The sequence below is a fragment of the Panulirus ornatus genome, chromosome 11 (assembly GCF_036320965.1).
Source record: "Panulirus ornatus isolate Po-2019 chromosome 11, ASM3632096v1, whole genome shotgun sequence".
Taxonomy (NCBI): Eukaryota; Metazoa; Arthropoda; class Malacostraca; order Decapoda; family Palinuridae; genus Panulirus; species Panulirus ornatus.
The window spans coordinates 56,115,232-56,141,358 of record NC_092234.1 but is presented as its reverse complement, the minus strand read 5'-3'; the positions used below and the strand labels follow the sequence as shown (position 1 = coordinate 56,141,358).

Here is a 26,127-nt window from a genome sequence, read left to right as displayed (position 1 = left end):
CTTGTTCATTTCTTGTGTGATCACATAGATATAGATTTTTCCATCTCTTATCTTTTGCCCACCTTCTGTCACTCTCATGGGGTTCCCTAATAAATCCCTGCCATTCTTCATACTCACACAACCTGGTTTCCTTCCCTATCCTTTCCCCAATATCCCTTACTAAACCCCATAGTATATCATTTATTCACCTTTCCTTTACTTCATCTCCAAATTAAAACATTAGCTCCCGCAATCTTTTTCGCAAATCCGTGTTATCTGCAAAAAGCAGGCTGCTCACCTTCCAGGCCTCCCCACCCCTAGTATACTGTAAACCCATCCCTCCCTCCGCAACCTTTGCATTTCTCCTCCCTCACCATCCCATTCATCGATAGATTAAACAGCCATGGCGACAACAAACGTCCTTGCTGTAGACCCACCTTCTTTAGGAGCAACTCACCCCCATCTACCTTTTTTCTCTTACACACGCCTTACACTACCGATCAAAACTCCTGATTACATCGAGTAGCTGTCTCATATTCGTGGAACCTTCTACAATGCATCTTTGTCAAACCTATCATATGTTTTCTTCGAGTCCATAAATTTCACGTTCGAATCCCTCTCTCTTTCTCTAACTATTTTCCACAAAACACTCTCAAAGTAAAAACTTTGTCCACACATCCTTTAACAATGACAACCACACTGCTCACGCCAGTCTGATGCTCCGTTCATGTCAACACCCTCTGTTTTCACTCATCCATACAACTTACTAAGTGTACTCAACAGTCATACACGTCTGTAATGCGAGTAATCACTTTTATCTCCCCTTGCCAGTGTTATGATAGCGCTATGTAGGCATTCGAACGGCTAGGCTTAAATTACCTAGCCTTCGGCCGTACCCTACACTGAAAATCCGAGCTAACCAGTCACCAACACTGTCACCCTCATTCTTGAAAAACTCAACTGCAATCCCATCCACTCCAGTCATTTTGCCACACTTCGTCTTACGCAAGGCTTTTTTCACCACCTACTCCCTCTTCACCGAACCGTTCGCCAAGACTCTTGCTCCTTCCGTCACGTCTCCTCAAACATCCTATATCCGCCATCCTGTCATCTAACAAAGTCAAAAGTAATTCAGATTTCTCACTCTCACGTCTTTCCCACCTGTTCTTCACTCGTTACCAGATCTCCATATCTGTTGCCCTCATTGATGTTCTCATTACACACTTTGTTCCCCTCACACTTTTCACCTCCTTCCAAAGCATTTTCTCATTCCCCGTGAAGTTTGACGATCCTCTCTCATCCCATCTCTCATCCGCCCGCTTTTTCAGTCCTTGCATCTTCCTCTTGACCTATTTGCCGCATTTCTCTTGTACGCTTCTTAAGAACACGTGCTCCTTCCCTGCAGGGTGCCTTCCTTATACCTCGCTTTCCTCCTTCACTATGGGCTTAACTTCCTCGTCTCAGTACTTACAACCATTTCTCATATACTCGCATACCACACACATCACCCCAATACTGAAGCACTGCGCATTGTTTCCCAAAATATCTTCCACTCTTTATCCACTTCATTAACACACACACACACACACACACACACACACACAAGGTCAGTCAAGTTTCACAGTACAGGAGATACAATATTCAATTCAAAGTGACAGTGTTTCCTAAGCCTGAACGTATTTGATAACTGTGTGACACTTTTTAGATCACCAAACTAACCCTGTTGGCGAAAGCTGACACAACTATTATTGATAAGAATAGACGAAATTTTGTTACATAGTAGAAAATATTTGAGGAATGATGCCATCTTTATGCAAATGTCCTCCTCTGATATTTTTTAAGTGAGTTCAGCGCAGTGTTGGGGGAAGGCTGATTGAATGCAATTTATCATGCGATATTTATAGTCTAGGCCAAGAGACGTTATTACGAGCATATTCTAAATTGGTTATACAGTGTGTATGGAGAGAGAGAGAGAGAGAGAGAGAGAGAGAGAGAGAGAGAGAGAGAGAGAGAGAGAGAGAGAGAGAGAGAGAGAGAGAGAGAGAGAGAGAGAGAGAGAGAGGTGGGCAAGACAGGGAGGGAATCCTCCACATAACCCAGCAGGCCCAGCATGACTACCCCTCCTGTATGTTGCCGTGACGGGGGTGGGTGGGATCAGAGCCACGCCGGGCCTTCCCTGGGGCAAGGGCTCGATCGATCCTGAGACAAGGGAATTCATCAGTACGTCTCGCGTCGCGGGCGTGAGGCATGAGCCAGCCCACAGCCCACGATGGTACACCCATACACTTCCTCAGTGACACATGACGGTCAAAATAGAGCTGTTACAAGGACGTGTTGTTATCTCTACATGCCTTGGGGCTTCTGGCCCCCTTACTTAATTTCAACACTTTTCACTTAACGTTCTTTAAGTGCGGAACGTAAACTTTAGGCCGGAGTGTTGTATAATTCACCCACCGAAGTTATAAATCTTGTCTTGCGGTCGAATGGATTCCAGCCTGGTATGGAAGGCGTGTCTAGAATCTGAGAGAGAGGAGAGGTTGTGCTGGAAGCTGGCCTTCTATTTTCAATCATCGATGGTCTTGATACAGCGTCTGTAGCCTGAGGAATATCGTGTTGAACACCTTTCGAATATCGATTCAAATGTTACGCAAGAGAGTCTAACATCTTTTATGTGCTCGAGAACTGAGTTCCTTTTTCATATATACAGGATCAGCTGTTTGGCTCCTGCGTGCCCGATTTTCATTAGAGGACAAGACTGTGATGTTGAATTGGTCCTCCGAAGTACCAGTAATTCCTTCTAAAGAGCTCATATATAATCCATGGGGGTCAGAGGTCATCAATTGTCCACGTCTTTTGGCCCGACAGTTCCAGGATGTTTTGGAATCAGTTCCACAATTCCCTAATCAACAAAGTCCTTGAGGGGATCGCAGGATGGGACAGAGGACCCAGCTCTTCCCTCACACACACACACACACACACACACAAACACACACACACACACACACACACACACACATCCCAGGGCCTCGAAGTCCCGGGATAAACGAGGCCTTTTCGTCCCCTCCCCAATATTCTTCCCGGCCGTGCCCTTCCAACATTGTTGGGAAGAAGGGGAGGTCCATCCTCTCTCCCCGGTGTAACCTTCAACCTCCACAGCTACTTTTAATCAACACTGACCCCATTACATGACACGGATCTAACCCCATTATGTGACCCCGACCAACGCGTGGCTAATAGAGACATTAGATTATAACAATGACAAATTTTGGCCATAGAACTGTTGATGATTTATGTTCCTTCTTTTCACTGTCTCTCTGTCTGTACATCTGTCTGTCTGTCTGTCTGTCTGTTAGCCTGTCTGTCTATTAGTTGTGGCCTCACAAGACTCTGTACAAGCAGGTAAGCACTGGCTGTAACAGAGACAGTTGCAGGCGAAATGCATAATGTTTTTTCCTATCAGAATGTTTGGAGAATTCATCTACCTAAGAAATAACTTCAGGAACTACTACATCAGCCAAGCAGAACAATAGCAACAGCTACAAAAGCGACAATAACAGTATTAGCAAAGACACAGACGCCTGCAAGAGTTCGATCGCTAGACAGTGACACTAAATGATTGCAACAACAACCAAACCAGTCGTTCGATACTGTACGACAACCCTTACCATCGCCAACACTCGTCCCTCACCTACAACCTTCACCTCCTCCACCTGCACCACCATACCGCCTCAACCATCACTAATAACAACAAGCCACATCACGCAAACAAGCGTCAGGCGCTCCTCCCACAGCCCAACAACCCCCTCCTCCCTCCGCCATCAACCCTGGGAGGGTGGTGAGGGAGGGAGGCGGTGAGGCGGTCTGCGCCTCACAGGCTCTCACACACACACACAACAGTTCAGTCTCTACCGTCGTCCCGAGCAGGCGTGTGGCTCGCAGCACCCCCTGCTCATCAGTGGTGAGGGAGGTTTGGCGTGTTCCTCGCGGGCGTGTAGCCGCGTGGGCGTGTGGCTCGAGAGATAATCCTCAATAGGGCGTGGAATATACTTAGTCAGGCCTCCTACCCTAACGTATGTAGGTGGAACATTCTGGAAGGAAAAAAAAGAAAGAAAAAGAAACGAGTGTTGGAAGAGGCAGAAATATGTCTGGGTGTCGTGAACGTATCATGTATAATATGGCAATATGTCTTGGAAAATGGCTCAATATGTCCTGCTTCTCTCCTCCCACCTCCTCAGCGTTCCAGTGGATGTCGTGCCACACACCTGCTGGTGTCTGGTATGTGACACCGGTGTCGGATGTATGACCCCTGCGACACGTGATGACATGCGAATTAGCGAGAACGCTCTGTATGTGGCAGATAATATGTTCGAGAATACAATGCTGTATTTTGCATCAAAATATACACGATACTGGACACAATTTACGACACACACACACACACACACACACACACACACATATATATATATATATATATATATATATATATATATATATATATATATATATATATTTACGTATACACATATTTTCTTTGATTTAACTACAAAACTATAACATAGGCAGCTTACCTGACAAGTCGGTCAAGCTGTGAGTATTGAAAAGCTTGTTCCAGCTCAGCTTAGATTTCGAGAATGAATCTTACTGCCAATTCTTTCACGTAAATCAATTAATGATAAATTTAATGAAAAAAAATTACCGAAAAATCTCACGAACTTCAACAAACGTTATATTTACTAATTGTAATCATTGTTTTTATTACATAATGAACCATACTGATGTATGACAGGGTAATTACAAGATGTAAACATTTGATTAGGTTAATTAAGGTAATTAGAGAATGACCGACGGTTAATATCCCTATCAAGTTAGCATGAAGGAGGTATTCGCAAATTTCGCCCTTTAAAAGTCAGCAGTTCAAGCAACACTCCGTCACGCTGCTTGTCTAATTACATTCCTGCAGGGATCAGAGAGAGAGAGAGAGAGAGAGAGAGAGAGAGAGAGAGAGAGAGAGAGAGAGAGGCCTCACTGACCCTGACGAAAATTCCTTTGAATTACATTTTTTTTTTTCCTCTGTCCTTTGAGCTTGCGTCATTTTTTTCCTGCTGGTGAATAGAATCATCATTACCCCCCCCCTCCCTCCCTCCATCTCCCCTACCCATCCCCCGTTTTTTTTTTTATTTCTTTTTGCAGTAAGATAGATGTTAATTATTACCCAGTGGTTTTTGATTGCAACTATTATACAGACATTGTCTTTAGTATGTGGGTGTTTTTTTTTTTTCCCTATGATAGAGTAAGATAACGTAATTATAACTGGTATTTTATAGACTCGATAAAACATAATCAGTTTACTTATTTTTTTTGAAGTACATCAGAGTAATCATGCTCAGCTCTCTCTCGCGTTTTTTTTTTCTTTTTGATGCAGTTATATTGACAGACATTAATTAACCTGTCCTGTTTTAATACAATAAGATAAACAGCTTCTATCGCCGCCGTGGTTCTTAATTCAATACGATAAATACAATCGCTTCCTCTGTAGTTTATATATATATATATATATATATATATATATATATATATATATATATATATATATATATATATATATATACATAACTGTTGCACTGGTTGAGAAGACAACCATCTGGTCATGATCGATGGCTTATGATAACCGGTTAATGAGTCTGTACAGTGTGTGTGTAAAGACACACTCGCCCCCCAACTCTGTGCCCAGGCAAAGATGGCGAAATAATGTGCCTAAGACGAGTCTTTGGAAAGAAGTGAATTGTTTGCCCACGGGGCATTTTGCGTGTTGCAAACACGATAACACATGAGCTTTATTTATGTTTTATGAAGAAAATGTGGCAGAATACTATGAAAAAAAAAAAATGTGTTTTAGAAGCCTGAAGAACCATGGTGAAAAATTTGATTACTATTGTCTGTGGTGCATACATGATATAGTGAAAACATATTTGGAAATGTCTGTTTCTATAAATACTCCAAGTAAATTCTGATAAAGTGTAGAATACCGTTGGAAAGTGTGTGTGTGGAATCATTGATCTCGTGTGTTTGTGTGTATACAACCTGCAGTTGGAAATTATAATTCTGGACTTGAAGAAAACACCTTACCAAGAAGGCACCATAAGGTAAGGACATACTACTGTTTTCATTAGGACATTTCTATTGTAATTAGGACGTATTACTATTGTAATTAGGACATACTGCTAGTGTCAATAGAATATATTGCTATTGTAATAAGGGCGTATTGGTTGCGTCACTGGGGGCATATTGCTACCGTAATTATAACATTTTGTTACCGTCATTCATACCGTCATTTGGACATATTGCAATCAGTTATATTGTTTTTAATAATATGTAGATTTTCCAGCTGTTTTATTGCTAAAACTTAGATTTCTTTTTTAATATTACAAAAGACAGTTTTTTTTTTTTTATATCATAAGACTTCGTATATGTATGTAGGTATACTGTATACAGGTATATCGCCATTTCTCGCGTTAGCGAGGGAGCGCCAGGAACAGACGAGAAAGGCCACATTTTTTTATTTCTGTTTTATAGCTCTCAAGCGTAATTCACCGAAACCACAACTCCCTATTCACAACCAGGCCCCACAGACCTTTCCATGATTTATCGCGGACGCTTCACATGGCCTGGTTCAGTCAGTTGACAGTACGTCGACCCTTCTATACCACATCGTTCCAGTTCTTTCTATCCCGTGCACGTCTTTCACCCTCCTGAATGTTTAGGCCTGATCACTTAGAATCTTTTTCATCCCATCCTTCCATTTCCAATTTGGTCTGACTTACCCATGTTCCTTCCACTTCTGACACATGTATATCCTCTTTGTTAACCTCTCCTCACTCATTTTCTCCATATATCCAGACCATTTCTGGAAACCCTTTTTATTACCACACATTTCTCTTACCCTTTTATTACTTACCCGATCAAACAACCTCACACCACATATTATCCACAAACGCTTCATTTCCAACACTTCTATCCTCGTACGCACATCATCTGTGTAGCCCATGCCTCGCATCCATATAACATAGTTGGGACTGCTATACCTTTAAACATACCCATTTTTGCTCTCCCACACAACGTTCTTTAGAGCCTTCGAGAACCTTCGCCCCCTCGTCCAACCTATGGTTCACTTCCGCTTCCATATTTCCTTTCGCCGCCATAACCACTCCCAGGTATCTAAAACACTTCACTTCCCCCAGTTTTTTTTCCATTCAGACTCACTTCCCAATTAAACTCATCTTCAACCCTGCTAAGCCGTATAATTTTGCTTTTATTCACATTTACTCTCAACTCCCTCCTTTCACACATTCTTCCACACTTCTGCAGTTTCTCACTCGAATCAGCCACCAGTGCTGTATCATCAGCAAGGAACAACTGACTCGCTTACCACGCCCCGCATTCCCTACTGACATCATACTCGACCTCTTCTCTCCAAGACTCTTGCTTTTATCTCCCTCAACACCCCATCCATAAACAAATTAAGAACCATGGTGACATCAAACACCCCGACAGTAGACTGACCTTCACTTGGAACCATTCACTCTCCTCTCATACTACATGTATACATGCCTTATACTCTTGATAATATCTTCTTACGGCTTCTAAAAGCTTTCTTCCCACAACGTATATCCTAAAGACATTCCAGAAGGCATCTTTACCAACGCTATCATACGTTTTCTCCAGATCCATAAATGCCACATAAAAATCCACCTTGTTTTTCTAAGTATTTCTCAAGCACATTCCTTACAGGAAACACCTGATCCACACATCCTCTACCACTTCTGAAACCGCACTGCTCCTCCTCAATCTGATGCTCTGTGCTTCACTCTCTCAATAGCTACTCTCCCATACAACTTACCAGGTACACTCAACAAACATATATCTCCGTAGTTTGCTCATCTTTGTCTCCCTTGCCTATATATAGTGGCACTATGTATGCGTTCAACCAATCCTCAGGCACCTCACCATAATCCATAGATACACTGAAAATCCTAATTAAACAATCAACAACACAGTCATCTCCTTTCTTAAAAAATTCAACTGCAGTATCATCCACTCTAATCGCCTTGCCACATTTCAACGTACGCAAGACTTTCTCCACCTCTTCCCTCTTCACCAAACCTCTCTCCGTGACTCTCTCGCTTTGCGTATCACCTGAGCCAAACACCCTACATCTGCCACCCTGGCATCAGACGCAGTCAACAGTCTTTCAAAATAGTCACGCCATCTCCTCCTCACTCCATCACCACTCCACCATTTGCCCCCTTCATTCACTCATGTTCCCATTTGTTCTCTTGTTTTTCGCACATTATTTATCCTCCTTCCAAAACATCTTATTCTCCCAGAAGATTTCAGATACTCGCTCAACCTAACTCTTGTTTACCCTCTTTTTTTCATCCCCTGCACCTTCCTCCTCTTGACCTCCTGCTGCTTTCCCAGTCATTTGCAAACACGCGGGAAACTGCGATGATTTCATATTCTTATGATAGCTGAGATGGCCATCCCAGTAACGCTGTATCTCTCTTCTCTCTCTCTCTCTCTCTCTCTCTCTCTCTCTCTCTCTCTCTCTCTCTCTCTCTCTCTCTCTATCTATCTATCTATCTATCTATCTATATATATATATATATATATATATATATATATATATATATATATATATATATATATATATATATATACTCTAGCCTCTAGCCTGAGCCAGTTAACCATTTTATCGACCAACCCCTTGGGGTGGATGAACAGCTGGGTTGACTGTGGACCGACTTGCTTTGGGCGTAAGTTCTCTGAAGTGGGAGAGATATGTAGCGGCCACTGTGTATGTGTGTGTGTGTGTGTGTGTGTGTGTGTGTGTATGTGTGTGTGTGTGTGTGTGTGTGTGTGTGTGTGTGTGTATGTGTGTGTGTGTGTGTGTGTGTGTGTGTGTGTGTGTGTGTGTGTGTTGGCTTGTCTTAATATCAGGAATTTCCGTTCAGTTAAGGGCATCATCCGGTTTTGTGCTTACGCTTTGGTAATCATACCAATCATCCTGATCTGTGTAGGTGCTGTAGGGATCATACCAATCATCCTGATCTGCGTAGGTGCTGTAGGAATCATACCAATCATCCTGATCTGTGTAGGTGCTGTGGTAATCATACCAATTATCCTGATCTGTGTAGGTGCTGTGGTAATCATACCAATTATCCTGATCTGTGTAGGTGCTGTGGTAATCATACCAATCATCCTGATCTGTGTAGGTGCTGTGGTAATCATACCAATCATCCTGATCTGTGTAGGTGTTGTGGTAATCATACCAATCATCCTGATCTGCGTAGGTGCTGTAGGAATCATACCAATCATCCTGATCTGTGTAGGTGCTGTGGTAATCATACCAATCATCCTGATCTGTGTAGGTGCTATGGGAATCAAACCAATCATCCTGATTGTGTAGGTGCTGTGGTAATCATACCAATTATCCTGATCTGTGTAGGTGCTGTGGTAATCATACCAATCATCCTGATCTGTGTAGGTGCTGTGGTAATCATACCAATTATCCTGATCTGTGTAGGTGCTGTGGTAATCATACCAATCATCCTGATCTGTGTAGGTGCTCTGGTAATCATACCAATTATCCTGATCTGTGTAGGTGCTGTGGTAATCATACCAATTATCCTGATCTGTGTAGGTGCTGTGGTAATCATACCAATCATCCTGATCTGTGTAGGTGCTCTGGGGATCTTACCAATCATCCTGATCTGTGTAGGTACGGTGGTAATCATACCAATCATCCCGATGTGGTAATCATACCAATCATTCTGCTCTGTGTTGATGATACTGTAATCATACCAATGATCTAAGCTTGGGATTTCAATTCTCAACAGCGTTAAAACTTCACACACACACACACACACACACACATATATATATATATATATATATATATATATATATATATATATATATATATATATATATATATATATATATTACTAGGCTCACAGAATCATGGGTAAACAACGAAATAAACGAAAATGACCTGAGGTCTTTTGGTTTGAGGTAATTAGCAGAAAATCTACTAATTAAGGTCCTCTTACGCCTGTGTCCTACACCTGCAAAATGAATTACCACATTCCCATAGTACAACGTTTTAACCATTTTTGATGAATTAATTTATCGCAAATTCCCGTACATAGACTATGGCTAGAGGGATGACGTATCAAATGAAACACAGCTGCCATTAATTCCGTATCGTTTTTAGGCGTTAGATGACTCATATTTACACTAAAAAGTTCCTGTATTTCTTTTCTTTTTTTTCATATCTGTATGATATTACGAGTTATTTACATGGGGGACTGTATGTTATTGTGGCATTTGTCCTTGTGAAGATTATATATATATATATATATATATATATATATATATATATATATATATATATATATATATATATATATATATATATATATATATATATATATCTGACAGTTCACAGGTCCCATTCTATTTCCGCGTTGTGTGTTTGATGTTGCGTATGGTAGCCATTCAGAACAGCAATATACATTCATATACATTGAGAGCCAGACCAAGTTTATTGTGCAAATGTGACGTGTATGAAGCGTGGCACAACGATCAACCCTACAGTGGAAAGCCAGTGATTCGGACAGACATACAGTGACTCGACTCGCCTGGTCGAAGCTACTCGAATCGCCTGGTCGAAACTGTATTGAACCATCTGACTCTGCAGACAGAGAGGGACAGCCTTGGACCAGCCTGGTCGAGGTTCTACTGTCCCTTGTGTCTCGAATCTCGATAGACGGAGTCTAGGACAGTGTAACGCACTATCTGTTGTCTCCACAGGCAAAGACACTCGGGTTCGAAACCGCTTCGATCAAGTGAGCAAATGGATTTCAGGATTCAGGCGAGTCCAAGACATTTGTTTACTTTCATAAAAGAATATATATATATATATATATATATATATATATATATATATATATATATATATATATATATATATATATATACTGCTTAACGAGGGCTCTTAACGACCGTTCTGACAATCAAGAGACATTTTACAGTCCACCAACCATGATTTAACAAACTGCTGTTAACTGTCAGCTGATAGATGGTGATGAGACCATCACCGAATCTAGACGAGGATAAAAGAGAGAGAGAGAGAGAGAGAGAGAGAGAGAGAGAGAGAGAGAGAGAGAGAGAGAGAGAGAGAGAGATTTATGGACGAGAACCTCAGTGATTCAAGTTATTTTGTCTTTTATCTAACAGATAACAGAGCCGTGTTTATGGCTCAGTGTTTGAAAAGGGGTTCAAATGCCTAGATAAAGAGGTGGAGGTCTTGTGCAGGTGGTGTCGTCTCGTAAGGTCGTTAGGTGTACAGTAAGATACAGGCAAATACGACCTTCTAGACTTCGTTTTTTTTTTTTTGTAAGCGATTATCATAATCACTTGCGATCATTAATTCATTTATCAATGATTAATCTTCATATTTATTGTGATAATGAAGTTAATCACTTATCTATAAGGCCTGAATATTCCTGTTCTATCTTTTTTTTAACTGTAGCTGATTGGATAAATCCTTCCCGATTTTTTTTTTTCATGAAAATCAAAGAGAATTTGACCACAAGGGACGATATCGGTCCCTGCCGATTTACTCTTGGCCGAGGGAGAATATATCGGTATCGACTACATGTGTTGTATGGGCCAATCCATCATTTCTTTTTTATAACAGGGTTACGTGAGTTCCATGTGAGACGAATTGGGTGGTTCAGTGGAATGACCATTAGCGAAATGATTGGTTCAGAGTGCGGGGTTCCCGATATGCAAACCGTCATAACCGTTCCGATAGCGAGAGTAGAACGGTGCCGATCTAATAATGATCGCGACTGTGTGCCGATATTCTGGTTATGAAACGTGTGTGAATTTCGAGAATATGACAGTGCCGATACTGAGACACATTCTCAGCCGATATCGGAATGATAAAGTTTCCGATATTCATAATATAGTTTTGCCGATGTGCAGACCTCTTTGCAACCGATATCGGAATTTTGATGTGCCGATATATAAATTGTGAGTGTCAGTACCGTAACACCTGATGTTAAGATAACAGTATTACCGATATCGAGATGATAACAATACCGATATCAAGAAATTATTGGGGCTTATATCGGAAGTATGGAAGGGCCGATATCACAACCTGTTTGGTGCCGATAATGTGACTTTGGCAGTGTCAGTGGTAAGGGCGTGTCGGTGCCCGATATCGAAACCACAACGATTTCTCTTTAGATAAAGTAGTGGGTGCCGATATGGAAGCCGATACAAATTCAAATCCTCATCGGGAAAACAACTAAGCCGATACTAAATGGATCATAATGCCTAAATCGGAACTATGATAATGCCATTATCGGGTTTGTAGAAATATCGGTATATCGCATTCCAAAATCATAAAATATCTTACATCGGGGCCATGACTGTGGTAATGTCGGGTTTATGGAGTTACCGATAAACCGAGGCAACAATGAAGCCGATACTTTGAGACTGTACTCAGTGAAGTCGGGAACATTGCCGATACGAGACAGATCACGAGGCTAGCACTGAGGTTTTGAAAATCATCCGATACTGAGACGGCGCTGCCCCGATAACACGATTTGGAGGATGCCGATAATTAGACCATTTTGATATAGGTATCAAAGCCGTGATGATAGTGTTACCGATACCTTACTTGTTCCGATATCGAAGCAGTAGACTGGCTGATATCGTGGTACTGAGTGTACCGATATAGGAATGGATGTACGATATCGAGCTGATGATCTTACCGCTTTTCTTGACAGCGGACGGACCGATATCGAGATATCGGATATCCCGATATGCCTAAGGCATGTATACGTCATGACACTGAAGCAGCGAATGTGCCGATATAGAGTCAGTATAAACGTGCCGATATTCTCGAACAGAGGATGTACCGATATCGGTACAATGACGGGATATGCCGATACCGATATTCTCGTTTCCGACAGTTCACACCGTCACGATCTCTTGAGAGTCTCTCTCTCTCTCTCTCTCTCTCTCTCTCTCTCTCTCTCTCTCTCTCTCTCTCTCTCTCTCTTTCTCTCTCTCTCTCTCTCTCTCTCTCTTTCCCCAGTTCACGGTGGGTTTGATGGTGGTCTGCACCAGTACACCAGAAGACCCTAGTACGTACGTGAACTGGTAGGAAGGCTTAGAGTGGTGGAGAGAGAGAGAGAGAGAGAGAGAGAGAGAGAGAGAGAGAGAGAGAGAGAGAGAGAGAGAGAGAGAGAGAGAGATCCTTATTATCTCCCTCTCTGAAAGCCAGCCTATGTCCTACCCCCTCACAACCCAACTCTCCCTTTCTCTCTCTCACAGCTGACCTCTCCCAGCCTCTCCCAGCAGATATCTATCTTTTCAGTCTCCCTCGCTCAATCGATGTCTCCCTTCCATAACATCTCCCCCTTTCCCCTTTCCACAATAGATCCCTCTCCCCTTCCATTCTGTCTCCCACACACACCCGACCTCTCCCCGACCTCTCCCCTTCGCCTCTCTCTCTCTCTCTCTCTCTCTCTCTCTCTCTCTCTCTCTCTCTCTCTCTCTCTCTCTCTCTCTCTCTCATACTCCAGCAACCTCCTTCAACAACGCCACCTCCTCCTCCAACAACGCCACCTCTTCCTCCTCCTCCAACAACGCCACCTCTTCCTCCTCCTCCAACAACGCCACCTCTTCCTCCTCCTCCAACAACGCCACCTCTTCCTCCTCCTCAACAACGCCACCTCCTCCTCCTCCTCCAACAACGCCACCTCCTCCTCCTCCAACAACGCCACCTCCTCCTCCTCCTCCAACAACGCCTCCATCAGGGCAAAAGACATAGGAGGAACCACTCTGGAAACTCCATTTCTTTCTCATATTCCCTCACCATCGTCCTCCTCACTATTTTCCTCATGTAATTCCTCACTATCCTCACCATCTGTCTCCCTCCTCACCACCTCACCATTCCCGCTGTTGACGTGTAGGCTTGCTGAAGACGTTTAAGCAGGTGGGATGATATAGCCAGCTGAGTTGCTTCGTCTGTGTTATATAAAGACAAATTCATTTTTTTTCGATGGGAAAAAAGAATATGAAAAATTACATAGCTTACGTCTTGATGGAAGTAGAGAACCTCTGTGCGGTTTTATATGTATAATGAAAGCAGACGACGACCCGCAGGGTTCGATTCCAACGCCTTTTGGATCCTTTGCTGTAAAGCCCAGGTCGTACAAGTCTCTAAGGGATGATGTGGTGCGTCTTGGTACGATTAAACACGACCATACGACCCCTCAACACGACACTTTCTGCTCGGCGTTACGACCACGCAACACGACCCTTTGTACACGGCGTGTGACCCTTCAACACGACCGTACGACCCCCTGAGAATAGAGTTACGACCCCTCCCCCCCACTTAGCTCGGCGTGACGACCCTCGAGCACGACGGTACGACCCTTGAGTATGATGGCATGTCCTCTGACCTCACCCTTAAGGCTTGCATTAAAAGGCCAGGCTGTCATACCGAGAGAAGGGTCGTCCCGTCTTCCTCAAGGGTCGTAGAATGGTGCCCATGGGTCGTGCTCTCCTGCTAAAGGGATTCATTTAATGTTCATAATTGATTAACTCTGAATCAGTGTTGATTACGAAACTTAATGATATCGAATTTGAAACGCATTTGATCGTGATGAGAACCAGATTTACAATTATAAATAGAATAATGAATAAGTATATATATATATATATATATATATATATATATATATATATATATATATATATATATATATATATATTATCCCTGGGGATAGGGGAGAAAGAGTACTTCCCACGTATTCCCTGCGTGTCGTAGAAGGCGATAAAGAAAGGATCCCTCTCCAACGAAAGTCAATTTAAGCCTTTTTCTAATCCGACCATCAACATCAGATCCTTAACGAGGTCGTAGTTGGCTAGTTAGGCGATTGTTTGAGTGATCCATCCCTAACGAGCTGGAATGAGGATGATATGGTACCCCCTCCGCTAATCACTTCTTTTACGAGGCAGTTGAGAGTGATTGATTCATCCAAGTTCACTGAGTGTTTGAGGGTCGCCTCGTCTGTGAGCGATATCCCACGGCTTCCTGTAGGATCTCAAGAGGAGCGAGGGGCGGTGTGTGTGTGATCCTACTGGTTGCCTGCCTCTTCCGTTTTCTTTAACTCTGATGGCAATTTACGATCCTAATTTCCCCTGTGATCTGTACGTGAAATTCGTATCAAATTACTCTCAGGTCGTATTTCTACGTATCGAATTACTTTCTTTTCTCTTTTTTCCTTTTTTCCCCTCGTGATATTCTATCATTTGTGATCATACGTTTGGGGGTTTGTTTCTCTTATGATTTCATACTTTTTAGTCCTTTTTTCTATTTATATTTTGTCATGTTTTCTGTTTCGTATTTTGTCGTATGGCGTCACGTCTGTTCCTCCCGTCGTGTCTGCTGGCTGTCGCCCCGTCCGTGTCGTCGTGTCTTCTGTCTGTCAGTTTCTGTACCTCCCTCCCCCTCCCCCCCCCTCTCCCCTGTCTGTTTCAGGCATATATATCTGCTCTGTCTGTCTGTCTGTCTGTCTGTGTGTCTGCTTCTCTCTCTCTCTCTCTCTCTCTCTCTCTCTCTCTCTCTCTCTCTCTCTCTCTCTTTCTCTCCGTTCCTGGTTAGTTCCCCTTCGCGTGTCTGTGGTTCCTCTCCCCCTTCCAACTTTCCCCTCTCTCTTCCTCCTCTCCCTCTCCCTCCCTCTCCCCCCCTTTCCCCTCGCCCCTCTCCTCCCCTCCCCCCACCCGTATAACTTGGCTTCCAATAAGCGTCATATTTTTCACTCATTTTTGGTCAAATTTCCTTGGCCTATTCTTCATCCTTTCCTCCCTGTTCCTCCTCACTGCCCCTCCGCCTTCTTATCGCGTTCCTCTTTTGATCAATTTCGTAGAATTTTCCCCACCTCTTCCGCACACGTCAAGGTAGGGTTGTTGGTGTCTTAAAACATTCCTAATATGCCTACTTGTGAAAGCCAGCTGGGGTAGATGCGTCTCAGTATCTTATATATATATATATATATATATATATATATATATATATATATAAAGAGAGAGAGAGAGAGAGAGAGAGAGAGAGAGAGAGAGAGAGAGAGATCCTGACACGGTGATAGATTAGAGAGGTTGGAAAGTTAATTCTTAATTAGTCTCTTGAAGCTTTGATGGAAGTTCTCCATCCTGGTGCTATGGTGGGTTGATGGTGGTGATCTGCTCCATCATGGTAGCATGATGGTGGTGATCTGCTCCATCATGGTAGCTTGATGGTGGTGGTTTGGTCCATCATGGTAACTTGATGGTGGTGGTCTGCTCCATCATGGTAGCTTCTTGCTCTCATACTTCACGTTATTTCCAATATATGTTCGGCGAGATGTGCCTCTCTCGCTCGGCCTAACGTTAAGATGTGAGGAAGGCAAGATATGCATGTCCAGACGACGAACGGATCTAGATATGGTCGCTCCTCTAGGATCTAGATATGGTCTCTCCTCTAGGATCTAGATATGGTCTCTCCTCTAGGATCTAGATAGTCTCTGAGGTGCTCTAGGTGAGTTCATTGTGTGAGTGTGAGTGTGTGTGTGTGTGTGTGTGTGTGTGTATGTGTGTTTGTGTGTGTGTGTGTGTGTGTGTGTGTGTGTGTGTGTGTGTGATGTCGTCCATAACCTATAGTGTGTTGTAATGTGTAGCTGATTACTCAAGAGGAATAACAGTTATAGTGATCATTTTAATCATCTCGTCTCTGCCAGACAGATGAAGTTTCATGGACAGTAATGGTACAGCAGACGACCACGCACGTCGCTTGCTTCCACGTGCGTTAAAATGGGTAACAACTTTCAAGAATGATGTATGAATATTTGAGAAACTTTCCAGAGTGGTTGATATTACGTCTCTCATAAATGATTTGGAGATGGAGTTACTGGTTTTGGTTTAAGAGTGTGGAGTGAAAAGGAAGACATGATTGTTGTCTTCATAAAGTTCAGTTAAATGTCGAGATTCTTGTTAAATATTCTTATATTTTTTTCATTTTCCTATTTCATTATATGTCCTCTTCAGTGGTCCTTTTTATATGTCTCCTGTAACTGCTTCTGTCTGTTTCTCTGTCTGGCTGTCAGTTTCTCGTTCACTCTGTCTCTATTTCTCTGTCTGTTGGTCTGTTTGTCTCTCTTAATGGACACACACAGACACACACAGACACACACACACACACTCACACACACACACACACACACACACACACACACACACACACACACACACAAAAACAAACCAGCAAACAAATTATAAACAGTAGACAATTATCCCCTACACAAATTTACAGTCACACCCCTCCCGTACCTCACCCTTCCCTCCCACTAACACACAACCTCTCCACCTCTATACGCCACCCCACAAACCTAGTTCCTGTATTGGAAAAGGAAAGCTTAATCAAGGTACAAATTAGTACATTCAACCTGAGCTTATTTGCATACATGTGTCTTAGCTAGGATTACACCTGCTAGAAAGTAGGTCCTTGTTACGACCCTAGCTACACCTGGACCCTAGGGAGCAGATCCTTCCTAGGACCTTAACCAATAGGCCCCTTTCTACGACCCTCACTACACCAGGACGCTGGCCAATAGGTCCTTCCTATAACCTTAGCTACTGGTGAACCCTAGCCAGGAGGTCTTTGCTCGAATCCTAGTTTCAACTTGACCTTGGCAAACAATTCTTGACCAGGGCCCTAGCTATACCCACACAGACCTAGCTACGGGGTTTGATAAGGAACAATTCAACTGTATCCTCTCGTTAAATGTAAAGGGTTTGCATGAGTATGTCTGGGGAGGGAATAAAAGTTATTAGCTGAGTTGTGTGTGTGTGTGTGTGTGTGTGTGTGTGTGTGTGTGTGTGTGTGTGTGTGTGTTTGTGAGGCTAAAGCAGGTGTATCGTGGTTACTTGTGTAAGGGTAATTGTCCGTCGCAGGTGTCTCGTATCAAGGACACCTGTCTGTTGTTAGGATCTACGTGCCTACCAAGTCTCACATATGTATTAAGAGATGCATCATGTAACAGGAAAGATACAGAAGGTGTGTCATGTAGCAGGAAAGCTACAGATGTGTTATGTAACAGTAAAAGTATACAATGTTATACATTACATTTCAGCCATCTGATATCTTAACACTGATGCACAAGATGGTATTAACATTGATATATACTTGACACTGATGAGTAAGATGGTATTAACATTGATACACAAGAGGATATTATCATATCAAGCAATGACTTTTGTCTTTGTAACAAGAAAGGAATTTCCTTAGGCTTGAATCCTATTAGTCTACTCGATCACAGTCGTAAACAAGGACTCACTGGCATCAGGACAATGTAACGGACCCAATTAAGAGCATTCCGAGAGACCTTAGTCTTACCGAACGAGCAAGTTCCGAAGAAGAGATTCAAGGCACAGTACGTCAATACGACCGGATGTATGTGCGAGATTGGGATTTAGAGGGTCGATGAGAGAGAGAGAGAGAGAGAGAGAGAGAGAGAGAGAGAGAGAGAGAGAGAGAGAGAGAGGTGGTGGTGGTGGGGGTTCTGAGCTGATCTCTTGAAGCGGTGAAGGCGGGAGGGAAGTGGGGAATCCGATCTCGCGAGTGCTTTTGTTTTGTCTGTCGGATGAGATTATAAAGTCATAAGTGGCCAGGATTGGCTCAGGCCTGGAGATGCATCCAATAACAGGGATGGAAGTCGATATTTTTCATGTCCCGTTTTTCACCGTACTGAGTTTTTGTTTGAGTGAATATGTAATACGAGATACTTATTCCGTGCCCAGGGATACGAACGACGAAATTATGTATAGATCTATTGAAGAGGTGGCGGCAGGAACATTCGAACATTAGCCTCATCTGCTTGCATCTAATTTCTCACTCTGTTGTTTAATGTATCAAAATCAGTATCTACGAGCCACAGTCAAGCCTCACAAACTACACCGTCGTTTATCATATGCTATGGTTTAACCCAATCCCAGTGATCCAGGTCTTTCTATCCCAAGCACGCCTCTCACCCTCCTGAATATTCAGGCCCTGATACCCCAAAGCCTTTTTTCAATCTATCCTTCTGCTTTCCAGGTTTCAACCTTTCTCTCTTTCTCCCCCTCCACTTTTGACACATGCATTCACTTATTCCTTCTCTGCTCTTCCTCTCCATATGCCCATACCATCTCAACACACCTTCCCTGACGGTCTGCGCTTACAACCACACATTCCTCTCTAACTATGTCATACCTTACGTGATCAAGCTTTCATATACATGTCCTTTGCCATTTCTTTCCCAGTACAAGACTCACATTTGTTCAGCATTGTTAGGACCATTATCACTTCAAGTATATTTAATCTTAGCCCTTGCCACAGTTCCTTCTTCATCATTAACTCCAGTCATCACTTTCCTCCTTTGTACATTCCTGAACCATTCCACCTCCTTCCTCTTCAAGTTTGCTTCACGCAGAGCTAGAATGTCCAGGTTTCCCTCATCAAACGTACGATCTATCTCTACCTTCTGGTTACTACCATTCACATTCAGACAGCCCAGCCTGAGCCTGCGGCAACAAATCTTCCTTGGATCTTTCTTCTGTTCCTGATTTTGGAAAGTGATAATACAAGGTGGGGAGAGTTTCCAGTCCCCCGCTCCAGTTCGCAGAAAAAACGTGGATAGCATTCTGATTCCCCTGAAACCGCACATACATATTTATCTTAACTGTGATTACCTCAGGACACTACTTTCAGTAACAGGGAAATGTAGACTCCTTGATCTTTAGCGTGGCAATACTACCAGTGGTAGAGCCTTGCCGATGATAATTTTTTTACTTGCAACACCTATATATATATATATGTGTATATATATATATATATATATATATATATATATATATATATATATATATATATATATATATATGTGTATATATATATATATATATATATATATATATATATATATATATATATATATATATATATATATATATACACACACACACAAATATCAATATATAAAGAGTAATTATCAATTGCTTTCAATGATTTCAGTAATTATCATTGCTAAAGAAAAATGTATTTGAATTAAGGTTTATTTCCCCTCCGGTGGTGAGCCAGTGGTCCATTTGTTAGCTAACATCTGAAACTTCTAACAGATCTATACTCCTCTAACATTACTGCTGATTAGAAGATAGGCAGAGCTCACAGTACTTGCCTGAAAATCAGACAGTTCCAAAGAAATTCAATTCCATTATGAATGTAATTGATACGCAGAAGTAGAGAGACAGGGGTTTCTCCTCTGATAAAGGAGAGAAAAAAGGTGCAAATTAATGATCTTTTGTTAATTAGTCAATTAGACTAATGCTATTTTGCCGGAGGAAAAATGTATATTCCTCTCTCTCTCTCTCTTGTTACAGAGATACACAGACCACACAGACCCAAGCGAGGTGGTGAGGCCGTAGTGGGAGTTGATAATGATTGGTGTAGACTGGATCGAGCGCTGTGAACATGTTTATCATGTACAGTAATACTTTTTTTTTTTTATATATTTTGTTTTTTCGTAGAAATCCATGAAAATATGAGAGGTTTAAGTGGGTTTTGGAGGGAAGATAAATATCACTTGGGTTTAGGGTAATGAGCAAACTGTCTACGTATCTCTGTGTCGCATCCATACAACACCGCTGGGACCACTATGTGTTCAAACATACCTATCTTCGCCCTCCTAGAGAATGATGACCTGTCTTGCCACACATTCCTCAACGTCCAAGACCATTGCCCCCCCTCACCCATCCTATGATTCACTTCAGTCCTTGTGGATACATTCGCTGCCATGTCCACTCCTAGATATCTAAAATACTCCAACTCCTCCAAGTTTGTTTTTTTTTTTTCAGACTCGTAACCCTGCTAACCTGTTTCTCTCCACTGTAAACCTAATGATATTGCTTTCATTCGCGTTTGCTCTCAACTTTCTCTTCTCACACACACTCTCAAACTCAATCGCCAGCTTCTTCAGTTTCCGACTCTAATCTGCCACCAGAACCGTGTCATCAGCAAACGATAACTGACTCACTTCCTAGGCCACCTCCCCTGCCCCCTGCAGGCTGTATATCTGCCCCTCCCTCCAAGATTCTTGCTTTCACCTCCCTCACCAACCATCCATAAAGAGATTAGATAGCCATGGTGACACCACAAACCCCTACCGTAGACTCATCTTCACCTGGAACCACTCATTCTCCTCTCCCTTTTCGCACACATACTTTGCGCTCTTGATAAAAACTCCTCATTGCTTCTAGTATATATATATATATATATATATATATATATATATATATATATATATATATATATATATATGTGTGTGTGTGTGTGTGTGTGTGTGTGTGTGTGTGTCTGTGTGTGTCTGTGTGTGTTTACGAGTTCTTGTCCGTCTCTATCCTTCTCTCACTTTCTCTCCATCTTTATTTCCGCCCGTCTTGTCTTCTTCATCTCTCTCTCTTATTAGAGTGAAACCTCTCCCCATCCGCCTCGCTGGCGTTATGCATAATTGCAGGCCACAAGAAACGTTGTCAGCTGCCATGTTTGTGTTGTGCATCCTGCATCAGCTTTGTTTCGGCCTCCTACCATGTTGTCACGTGCCCTCACTGTTGTCACTCGCCCCCACTGTTGTCACTTCCCACCAGTGTTGTTACTCGTTTAACATTCTCACGTGAACTGGTATGGATAAACAAGTAAAGTGAATCTCACTGGGAGGGATTACTGTTTTTTTAAGAGAGGGGATGACAGTGTTCATGACTGGTTGGTCACAATTTCCAGTGAAATGAAACGAGGTGATCAAGTGAGGTGCCTGAGGAGAGGTGGAATGGCAGAATGCCTGTATTGTGCCACTGTATAAAAGGCTATGGGGGGACATGAGTGAATTTTCCAAATAACGGAGGTATAAGTTTGTTGACTGTGTTTGGTAAGATGGATGGGAGAGTGGTGATTGAGAGGGTGGTGGCATGCACAGAGCATCAGACTAGGGAGGAAGAATGTGGCTTAGGGAATGGTGGAGGAGGTGTGGATCAAACGTTTGCTTCGAAGAATTTTTTTAAGAAATGATTGTCTGTGGAGAGAGAGAGAGAGAGAGAGAGAGAGAGAGAGAGAGAGAGAGAGAGAGAGAGAGAGAGAGAGAGAGAAGCTTTGCATGAGAAGGACCTGGAGGAAGTGGAGTGCTTTGGGAAACCTGGGAGTAGACATTGGGAGCGGATGGAACAAATGGGAGCTGAAGTGAGTCATAGGGTGGGAGAGGGGGCAAAAGGTCCTGGGTGTATGAATGTGTGGAAGGAGATGTAAGCACCTGTTAGGGCAAGGATGGGTGTGCATAGTAGCCCCGACGGTGATGTATGAACGTGTCTTGGGTCCCCATTGCGAAGGGATGAAAGATGACGGACGTGCTGGAAATGAATTGCTTGATGACACTATGTGGTGTGAGGAAGGGTTCATCAGAGCAAGATGCAGTAGTAAGCGCTATGTGACTGAGAGAGCGGACTAGGGTGTGCTTTGATGGTTTAAGGACATGGAAAGGATGAGCGAAGAAAGATCAATGAAGAGGATCTATGTTTCAATAGTGAAGGGAGCAAGGGGGATTAGTGAGAGACAGAGAAAGAGATGGAAGGATGGAGTGAAGGCATCTACGAGGTATCGTGGCCTGAATATTACAAGAGGCTGAGAGTCGTGCACGGGATACAGCTAATTGGACGGAAGTGGTATATGGAGACGACGTGCTATTATTGAGCTGAACCAGAGCATATTAAGCAGTCGGGGGAAACCACGAAGGAGTGTGTGGCACTTTGGCTGTAGATAGAGAGGAGGGAGAGGGGTCTGGTTTCGATGCATTATGCATGACATCTGGAAAATGGATGTGAGTGGATGAGTCTGTTGCTCGTCTGTTCTTGGCGCTACCTCACTAAAGTTAATTCGTTGTCAGATGCTTGCTAGATCTATGTACCTTTTAAAGCTGTTGTGGGTGAAAGACTAAATTTACGTCAGTTTCACAACATGTACAGTGAAAATGTTAACCTCTGTCTTGTGTTTACTTCATCTTTTCTATCTCCATATGTTATTGTCGTTGAAGAAAACATAGATATAATCATTTTCACAGTCGCGTTCACTCTGCGTAAGCGCAAGTCAGTTATGTTCGTAAATTCGCAGGAGGGGGGGGGGGAGAGTTCAGAATACTCAAGCCAAAATAGGCGAGCATATTATCATAAATGTACTATGAATGTCCTTATGATTACCCATGTGTCCTCAGCCAGACGTAACTTTATGAGGTTATATGCGCTTACACCGTAAATTATAATCATACGGGATATTTCATACACGTACTAAGGGGTAATGTACCTTTAAAATCACAGATTTTTTTTTTCCCTTCCCTAAAAAGTTGTTTTTCACGAGACGAAGCTACAGTTAAATTCAGAATCCTTTTGCATTTTTCCTGTCATATAACAAGGATGTTTTCAATGACAGTTGGTGATGTGATTAGATCGTTCGTTCCTGTTTGTGTTTATCTCTCTGTTTATTTACTCTTCTGTGTGTGTCTGTGTGTGTGGGTGTGTGTGTGTGTGTGTGTGCTATTCTTGTCTCTCACATATTCATTGTTTTCCTCGACCTCCTCACGCGTTCCCTCTAACAAGCACTTCCCTCTCCCCTCTTCTAACAAGACTTACCTCTCTCCCTCCACGTCTAATAATTCTCTCCCTCCACGCCTAACAATACTACCTCTCTCCCCTGCTTGCACATCTAGCAGTGCCTCTCTCTCTCTCCTCTCCATTCTCTCACAAGGGCCTCCTTACCACCCAGCCATCTCACAAAGCACACCATCTCACGAAGCGCCACCCGCTCCCACCTCTCACTTTGATGTTGCAAAGTCCTGTGAGAGTGCAGTGAGAGGTGAGGAGCTTTCTTTATAGGAAGCTTCTTGGTTGGTCACAATCTCTGGAGGTCTGAGATTCCGTTTCTTCGGAAGCTGGAAATTGAGGAACGTATATAAAGATGTTGTTACAGGTTTCACTTGTATGGAATGGATGAGGTTAACAGGAGGGAAGGAGAAGCCCTAGTAAGGGTCAAATGTCATTTATACCCAAAATGAATATCTGGTATTCTTATATTCACATTTAGATTCGTGTATAATCACGAGGCTTCAAAGCTTCGAAGTATTTGGATGAAACGGTGTGATTCGCTCATCGTTTTTCCCGTTTTGGGTTTTCGAAGCAGTGATTGATGCAGATGAGGGGAACGTGTTTTTTGACTTGGGGGAGGAAACAGAAAGAACCAGTTTGCTTCCGCTCAAAGATTCTTTTTTTTTTTCCTCCTTTAGGAAAAATGATTATAGACTGGAAGGAGAGAGAGAGAGAGAGAGAGAGAGAGAGAGAGAGAGAGAGAGAGAGAGAGAGAGAGAGAGAGAGGTAAACCTTACAGTATATCACCAGGAGATTTTCGACCGTTTCAGAAGGTCTAGGCCTTCCCCACGGCCACTGGATCTTGAGGACCCAGAGATGGCCCGGGTCACGAGTTTTATATATTCCTTTTTTCTAACATTTTATTAAAGGAAAAGTTACGGTTACATTTATTACATTGATTGTTATCATATTTTACTTAGATAGATAGATAGACAGAGAAATATATCTAACACACCAGCCGCTCGGGGAAGCGCTACCACCCGAAGAGTGTTGAAGTGATGGCTCTGCTGCCATCCATAGCAGAAGGTTGCTGGTCTTGCACCGTGTCTCATCGAAACTAAACGTCCCCTTGCATGCACAGCGCACCTACCTCCTCCTCCTCTTCCTCCTCATCCTCCTCCTCCTCTTCCTCCTCATCCTCCGTGCCGTCTTCGTCATCATGTCTTTCCTCATATAAACACCACACTTGTTCTCTCGGCAGCCACGACCTTTCCTTTATACCATAAGACAGGTTCTCCGTGTCCTCAGAAACCCTGATACTGTTCTTCTCTTTTCCTCCTCTGGCGTGACCGAGATTAGAACTTTCGTCCGTGACTGGAGCCTTCAACACACACACACACACACACACACACACACACACACACACACACACACACACACACACAATATCCTACCTGTCTTATAGGCTTGCACATATATCTTATCCTTATCTCTAAATCTCTTTCTCCCTCGTTCCCTCCCTCCTTCCCTCTCTCTCCCTCGAAGGCATATATAACCCAGATACAACACCCCCTTCAAGAGCGGGCCGGCTCCCTGCCAGCCTGCACGGACGCCCCCTCTCCTCTCCCGTTGTTCCTTGTTCAAATTAATTTTGAGAGTGATAGATGGAGGGTGCCTATCTGTAGCCACTTAGGTTTCCAGTGAAGTTCTCCAGTCATAGGGTGGTCGTCTAGGCTTCCAGATCTGTCTTGGGCTTCCAGAAGCTGTCCAGGCTTCCAGACGTACCCTGAGTATTTTGACTCGTCCTTGGCTTCCAGATGTACCCATGCTTCCAGATCCATCATGGATTTCCAGACCTGTCCTGTGCTTCCAGAGTCGTCCTGGGCTTCTAGACACGTCCAGGTTTCCAGGTTTCCAGACCCGTTGTAGGCTTCCAAACTCATCCAGGCTTTCAGACTCACCTTTAGCTTCCAGGCGTGTTCAGAGCTTCCGGAACCGTCTTGGGCTTTTAGACCCATCTTTGGCTTCCAGACTCGTCCTGGGCTCTAAGACCCAACATGGGTAACCTGGGCTTCCAGACCATTCCTTGAGCTCCAGGCCCACCCTTGGCCACCAGACACGTCCTTGACTTCCGGACTCCTCCTTGGCTTCCAGACCTGTCCTTAGCTTCTCATATACAATTAAAGTCTGACGAAATTCTTTTGAGAACTTTTGAGCTGGAAAGGTAATCTTGATTTATTGGATTTGGAATATGGTAGCTTTGTAGTGTCATGTGTCCGATATATATATATATATATATATATATATATATATATATATATATATATATATATATATATATATATATATAATAAACAAACAACACATATC

The 26,127-nt window shown here is 42.9% G+C and overlaps 1 long non-coding RNA gene across 1 annotated transcript in view; it reads left to right on the top strand.

Annotated features, from left to right (window-relative positions):
• Nucleotides 1-3,848: 3,848 nt before the first annotated feature.
• Nucleotides 3,849-26,127, top strand: part of LOC139751117 (uncharacterized) — a 293,449-nt gene continuing 271,170 nt past the window's right edge. The window contains exon 1 of the long non-coding RNA XR_011713286.1: nucleotides 3,849-3,937. This is a non-coding gene — a long non-coding RNA (uncharacterized lncRNA). The remainder of the gene's footprint in view (nucleotides 3,938-26,127) is intronic.